A 6,865-nucleotide genomic window follows, 5' to 3' on the forward strand; every position below is an offset into this window, starting at 1 on the left:
CGTGCCCCGAGTGTCCCCCACCTCACGCCCTATGCCGCCGAGATAGGCTCCGGCTCCCCGTGACAAACAACCATGTGTAGCAGTGAAATATTTATTTATTTTTAATCAAAATTTATATATATACATACATATACATATATATATATATATATATATATATATATATATATATATATATATATATATATATATATATATATATATATATATATAATCCCCTTCTGGGATTATAACAGTGTATATACTGTATATATATATATATATATACAGTATATACACTGTTATAATCCCAGAAGGGAAATTAAGAACGCACACTCTAGTTTTTGTTAGTCAATCAATCTGACGCATACATATTAGTGTGTACAGGCCCCTGTAATACACACAACCACACACAGGGGGGCCTGTAAGCATGCAGGGGAGGTAAAGTGACGTGCAGCTCCTTCATAGTGCACCCAAATGAAAAAAAAAAAATCTTTTTAATTTGTTGGAAGTTCAGGAGGCCAGAGGGAGAGTCTCTCATGTAGTTTTGCCAGACCTCATGCATATCAAGTACATATCATGGCTTCTGTTCATCACAGTGATAATAGAGTGAAAAAATGGAATGCACTGCTGTTAATATGACGGTTGTCGGCTGAGTGACTAATAGGCCTCACTCTGAGAGTGACAACATTACGGCTGACACTTTGGAGCGAGTACTTTATGTTAAAGAGGTTGCTTGAACATCAGACCACACAAGGCCAGACAAGACTTCTGTTATCATTTTGGGGAAATCCCTCACCTTGCATGTCTGTGGCCACTCGCACTCCACTCATTTACATTGCATGAGAGGGAAGAGATGTTTGTCCTTCTCTTCTGCTGGCACACAGAATCAAAGAAACTAGTTTCTTCACATTTTAAAGGGGATAATGTTGGTGTTAACCAGCAAAGCCATCTTGACGACATACATCCCTAATAGACATACAGTGTCTATTAGGGATGAGCGAGTACACCACTATCTGTATCTGTATTTGTTCAACCATGTAACTTATCTGTATCCATATTTGTTCTTGGACCGAAAATGGGTGGATATTAAATCGGTACAATATTTTAAGTCTGAAATTGATATGGATTGATCAGAAGTTTTTGTGTTTATTGTTTATTTTAAAACTATTTACAGAACATTCTAAAAATTGAGATTCAAATCAATGATCACAAAAGTAAGAGAACTATTTACAGAAAAGTTTTTATGAACTCAGAACATGATGTGCATTAATGAATACATCGCATGCAATAGGAAATTATGAACTACAAAACTATAAAGTATGCATGAACAAGAATTTCTTTTTCTTTTTTAAATTTTTTATGGTCAAACTGTTTTTCTCAAATCATATATTTATTTCCACAACCTAGTTCAAAACATTTTTTCACACAAGGTTAAACAATGTTGATTAAGGTGTGTGCAGGTTTGTGCAGGTGTGTGTGTGTGTGTCTGTTTGTGCATGTGTGTGTGACTGAGTGACTGTGTGAGAGGGAGAGATAGAGAGAAAGAGAGAGAAATAGAGAGAGAGCACCTGTGTGTGTGTGTGTGTGTGTGTGTGTGTGTGTGTGTGTGTGTGTGTGTGTGTGTGTGTGTGTGTGTGTGTGTGCGCGCTCTATGTAACAGTTAAAATATCTTTAAATTATATAAATTACTAATTTGAACTGAAGTGAGAAACTGTCAGACTAAGAGCAAGCAGGTAAAAAAAAAAAGACTGGAGTAGGGGCAGCGACACGAGCAGTTTTCTGGTCAAATGCACCACGTACGTGCAACAAAACAAAACAAGAAATAAGTTAACCAAGTAACCTTAAATAGACCAAAATGGAGGCAAGTTGAAGAAAACCTAAGAACAACTTGAGCTACAGTGAAGCCATGCACAGAGAGATCAGTCAATGTCCGTGTGCGAGAGTGGGCCAGAGATAGCTCTGGATGTGGTGATATGTGCCTATAGGGAGGGGCAGGCGCTGTGTGTGACTGGACAATCACAGAGTGTGAAGACAGTCAATTCTGAGGATTTTCCTTCAGCCATGCCAGCTGGGTTTGGCAATATTTTTTATGTTTGAAAGAAGACTTCATTTTCTTGAGAGAAAATATGTTTCACACAGTAAAATATAGGCTAGTATTTTGTCACTCAAGTGATAAGATTTCAGATTCCCTAAATAATATTTATTTTTGAGAAACTAATAATGAAAAACTGAACATTTTTTGACTAATTGGCCATCTTGTAAATTTGGCAGATGTTACAGTAATCCCCTTTTTCCGTGCAAAAACCATTGTGTTCCATTGTGTAGACAGAGCAGGGAAGGAAGATTTAACTACAAGTGACCATTTTAAATGCATGTACAACATTAAAGTTGAAATGGACAAACATTAATAAAAGGTTTGTGCAGCCTGTAAAATTTTATTGTTGTGTCATGTGCTCACTTGTCTGTAATTTTTTCTTATGACTCTAGTTCTTGTTTTTCCTTCATGTAAACTTGTTAGTTTGAGCGTGTATCTTCACCACTCTAACACATCTCTGAACTGTTCCTGTCTCTGTAGTTGTTTGTTGAGCCCGCTTTGAGGCTGTAATTTGTTCACAGCTCTATGCTCTCCGGACAGTCAAACACCTGGAGAGGACAGTGTTTAGCTGATTGCTACACACTCCAAAAGGGAAAATGAACAGTTGAAAACCAGGGTTACCCTCTTCTTTTCATTCTGCTCATGCTTTTGTGCAATTTGCCATTTGTGTGTGTGTGTGTGTGTGTGTGTGTGTGTGTGTGTGTGCTCGCATGTGTGCGTGTGTGCGTGTGCGCATGTGCGTGTGTGTGTGTGCGTGTGTGTGTGCGCGTGTGTGTGTGTGTTGGTGTTAAAAGGTCCAGATGGGGGTGTGGCTTACAAAGTTAAATAAGGAGAGCTGTCACTTCTATTTTAATTCATGTTTAATAGAATGCTAGTCCATCACAGGGAATAACCAATCACACCATTGGATTGACCAATGCAAATAATGCAGGACAGTATCTTGGTAGATGCCATGTAAATTACAATGGATCATACAATTTCCTGTTAATAATGTGAATGATGTGAATTCACCAAACCAAAGAATCAACATCAAAAAACTTTCCCCTTTAACCCAAATCCAAAGAATTAAGTCTGCTTTAATAAAATAAACCAAGAGGAATGATTGCCTTTTGTTTCTGATTTGTTGCTTAAACTGTCAGAATACTTTTATTCTGAAGCTAATGAGTATCTCCGCCATTATCCTCAAACTCTTCCATGCAGTCTACTAATACTAAAGTAATCCTCAACCAAAGGCCAACTGTATTAGTTTGGTATCAGTACATTGCAAATTTCTAAATATGAGATATTTGCTTCAAATCCCAAGCTGAGGCTTAGCACATCCTCACAGAATCACTTCCAATAGTTTGATTACTGTTAAAACAGTCCCTCAGTGGTTTGTAATGTAGCCTCAAGAGGACACAAGCCAGTGTCTTATTGTGCTGGTCCAAAGCCTGTATAAATACAGAGGGTTGTATCAGGAAGGGCATCCGAAGTAAAACTTATGCCAAATCAAACATGCAAATCAAATCTATGACTTCCATACCGGATCGGTCGAGGCCTGGGTTAACAACGACCGCCTTCAGTGCTGTTCACCTACAGGGTGCTGGTGGAAATTGGACTACTGTTGGTCGAAGAAGGAGAGGAGGAAAGTGTGTTTGTAGGAAGAGAGAGAAGACGAACGCCAAGAGTATAGGTGTTAGAGTAGGTACATTGAATGGAACATTCATTTACAGGAAAACATATAGGGTTGGTTGACATAATTCAGAGGAGGGAGGCAGACATACTGTGTGTCCCGGAGACCAGGTGGAAAGGTAACAAGGCTATAAGTTTAGGAGCAGGGTTCAAGTTATTCTATCATGGTGTAAATAGGAAGAGAAATGGAGAAGGACTCATCTTGAAGGAGGAGTTTGTTAGGATTGTCCTGGAGGTAAAAAGAGTGTCAGATAGAGTGATGAGTCTGAAGCTAGAAATTGAGGATGTGATGTTCAATGTTGTTAGTGGGTATGCTCCACGGGTAGGATGTGAGCTGGAGGAGAAGGAGAAATTCTGGTTGGACTTTGATGAAGTGATGCAGAGCATGCCTAGAAGTGAGAGAGTTGTCATTGGTGCAGACTTCAATGAACATGTTGGTGCAGGAAATAGGTGATGAGGAGGTGATGGGCAGGTTTGGTATCCAGGAGAGGAATGCAGAAGGACAGATTGGGGTTGACTCTGCAAAGGATGGAAATGGCTGTAGTGAATACTTTCTTCAAGAAGAGGCACACAGGCAGACTACATCTTGTGTAGATGGTGTAATCTGAAGGTGATCAGTGACTGCAAAGTAATGGTAGGTGAGAGTATAGCCAAACAGCATAGGATGGTGGTGTGTAGAATGACAAAATGGTGGAAGCTGAAAAAGGAAGAGTGTTGCATGACTTTTAGGAAGGAGTTAAGACAGGCTCTGGGTGGTCAGGAGGTGCTTCTAGATGACTGGATAACTACAGCTAATGTGATCAGGGAGACAGGTAGGAGAGTACTTGGTGTGTAATCTGGAAGGAAAGTAGATAAGGAGACTTGGTGGTGGAATGAGGAAGTACAGGAGTGTATACAGAGAAAGAGTTTAGCTAAGAAGAAGTGGGACACTGAGAGGACAGAGGATACAGTAGTAGACAGGAGTTCAGGGAGATGAACTCCTGTGTAAGGTGAAAGTAGAGGTAGCAAAGGCAAACAAGGGGCTTATGATGACTTGTATGCTAGGTTGGACAGTAAAGAGGGGGAGACTGATCTATACAGGTTGGCAAGACAGAGAGACAGAGATGGGAAGGACGTGCAGCAGGTTAGGGTGATTAAGGATAGGGATGGAAGTGCATTGACAGATGCCAGTAGTGTGATGGGAAGATGGAAAGAGTACTTTGAAGAGTTGATGAACAAGGAAAATGAGAGAGAACAAAGACTAGAAGAGGCGGCTGTTGTGGTCCAGGAAGTAGCAAAGATTTGTCAGGATGAAGTGAAGAGGGCATTGAAGAGGATGAAGAGTGGAAAGGCAGTCGGTCCTGATGATATACCTGTAGAGGTTTGGAAGTGTTGTTTCTGTGAGTTTCTGACTGGGTTGTTCAACAGGATCTTAGATAGAAGATGCCTGAGGAATGGAGGAAAAGTGTGCTGATGCCCATTTTTAAGAACAAGGGAGATGTGCAGAGTTGTGGCACTACAGAGAAATAAAGCTGATGAGCCATACAATGAAGTTATGGGAAAGAGTAGTTGAAGCTAGACTAAGGGCAGAAGTGAACATTTGTGAGCAGCAGTATGGTTTCATGCCAAAAAGAGTACTACAGATGCAGTATTTGCTTTGAGGATGTTGATAGAGACATACAGAGAAGTACAGAGAAGGCCAGAGGGAGGTACATTGTGTTTTTGTAGATCTGGAGAAAGCTTATGACAGGGTGACCCAGACCCAGAGAAGAACTGTGGTATTGTATGATGAAGTCTGGAGTGGCAGAGAAGTATGTTAGAGCTTAATACAATACCATAGTTCTCTCTGGACACCCTGTATATATAAATATATACAGTGGTACCTCTACTTACGAAATTAATTGGTTCCGGAAGAAATTACGTAAGTAGAAAATTACATAAGTAGAGACGCGTTTTCCATGCAAATGCCCTAATCTGTTCCAAGCCCACAAAAATTCCAACATAAATGTTTTATAAAGCATAAAAATGCATCAAAACATGTAACAAATACATGTTACGATTAGATTATTACACAATAAATGAGAGTTGTGCATAACCTAAAAAACAAAGAATAGAAGAATAATAATAATGACGGTCATTTACCTTTTAACAGCTGTCCGCATTGTTTTTTGCCTTATTTGGTTCATGTGCTCCTGTCACATGATGCCAAACAACAGAGTAAATTCCAGTCCTCCTTTTGAACTTCTCCCACCACCCATGCAATTCCTTAAACTCCTTAAACTTCCTTTTGTTTCAATACTGTGTGGATTGTAGATTTTTGGCCATGTTCTTTGGAGAGATCAACCAAACGCATCCCTTTGTCATGCTCTTCTATTATCTCTTACTTTGTTTGTATGGACAAAAAACTTCTTTCTTCATCTTTTCTTTTCCTCTTTAGTCCGTCACTTTCTTGGGGTCCATAGCGAATACGTACTCAAAAAGTTATTATATTTGCGCAAATCTATCAGAACACCTCACGGGTCGAGTGCCGAATACCGAGACACTCCATAAACACCGTTCTAGCTCGACAGAGGTGGAGTGGCATCCCTCTTAGCCAATGGGATGCCAGAAAAATATGTAATAGGTAATAGCCAGTGACAGAGCAGCTATGAGAATGCTGCATTCAGGAACCTGTGGGAGATTTAAGTATCAGCCGATACTGTGTTTTTATTCGAGTATCAGCCGAGACTGTTTTTACAAGTCAAAATTTCTTTTGTAAGTAGAAGTAATATTTTCCTGCTGAGAAATTTCGTAAGTAGAAAATTTCGTAAGTAGAGACATTCGTAAGTAGAGGTATCACTGTATATATGATATATGGAGAAAGCTTATGACAGGGTTCATAGACAAGAACTGTGGTATTGTATGAGGAAATATGGAGTGGCAGAGAAGTATGTTAGAGCGGTGCAGGACATGTATGAAGACTGTAAGACAGTGGTGAAGTGTGCTGTAGGTGTGACAGAGGAGTTCAAGGTGGAGGTGGGACTGCATCAGGGATCAGCTCTGAGCCCCTCCTTGTTCGCTATGGTGATGGACAGGCTGACAGATGAGGTTAGACAGGAATCTCCATGGACTATGATGTTTGCAGATGACATTGTGATC

Source organism: Antennarius striatus, chromosome 2 (genome assembly GCF_040054535.1).
Source record: "Antennarius striatus isolate MH-2024 chromosome 2, ASM4005453v1, whole genome shotgun sequence".
NCBI lineage: Eukaryota > Metazoa > Chordata > Actinopteri > Lophiiformes > Antennariidae > Antennarius > Antennarius striatus.